Here is a 629-nt window from a genome sequence, read left to right as displayed (position 1 = left end):
AACATATATATATATATATTAGAGAAGGAGAGTTATTTGTCTCCCTATGCATTAAAATTCAAAAAAGATTAGTACTAAATACGATGGAAATAGGATCCCCAACATAAAATAAAAATACAAACTTTAAATGTAGTTTATATGTAGTTTAAATGTAGGATCCCCAACATATATATATATATATATATATATATATATTAAAAAAGTAGTTTTTAAATTTTAAAAATATGAGACCAAACTAATTTCATATCTGCAATAGTTTAAATGTTTGAGCACAACACCACAAGCAATGTATATATTCCAAAGAATAGGTACACTACTTACTAGTGAGGCTCGATTAAATAAACTAAAGAATTTATTCCATCAATTTTAGTCTAGAAAAACCTTTTATGATGACAGAAAAGTTCCTCTATCTATTACAAAAGATTAGATAGGGTTTATATTAACCTGGGTTCTTAAAATTTCTTATAAGGGCAAGCCCCAATAGTTAATTACATATTAAATGAGCAAATTTACTTAAGAAAACTTTCAATTTAGATTAGAAAATAATGCCTTCATGATTTTTAAATGGCTAGGATTCTAAAGGTCGGACAAAGGAGTGTTAAATGGGAGAAAACCAAATTCGGAACATT

This window comes from Phalaenopsis equestris, unplaced genomic scaffold, assembly GCF_001263595.1.
Source record: "Phalaenopsis equestris unplaced genomic scaffold, ASM126359v1 Scaffold199847, whole genome shotgun sequence".
In the NCBI taxonomy this organism is placed as follows: Eukaryota; Viridiplantae; Streptophyta; class Magnoliopsida; order Asparagales; family Orchidaceae; genus Phalaenopsis; species Phalaenopsis equestris.
The sequence above is the reverse complement of the archived record's forward strand: the minus strand, read 5'-3'. Positions refer to the sequence as shown.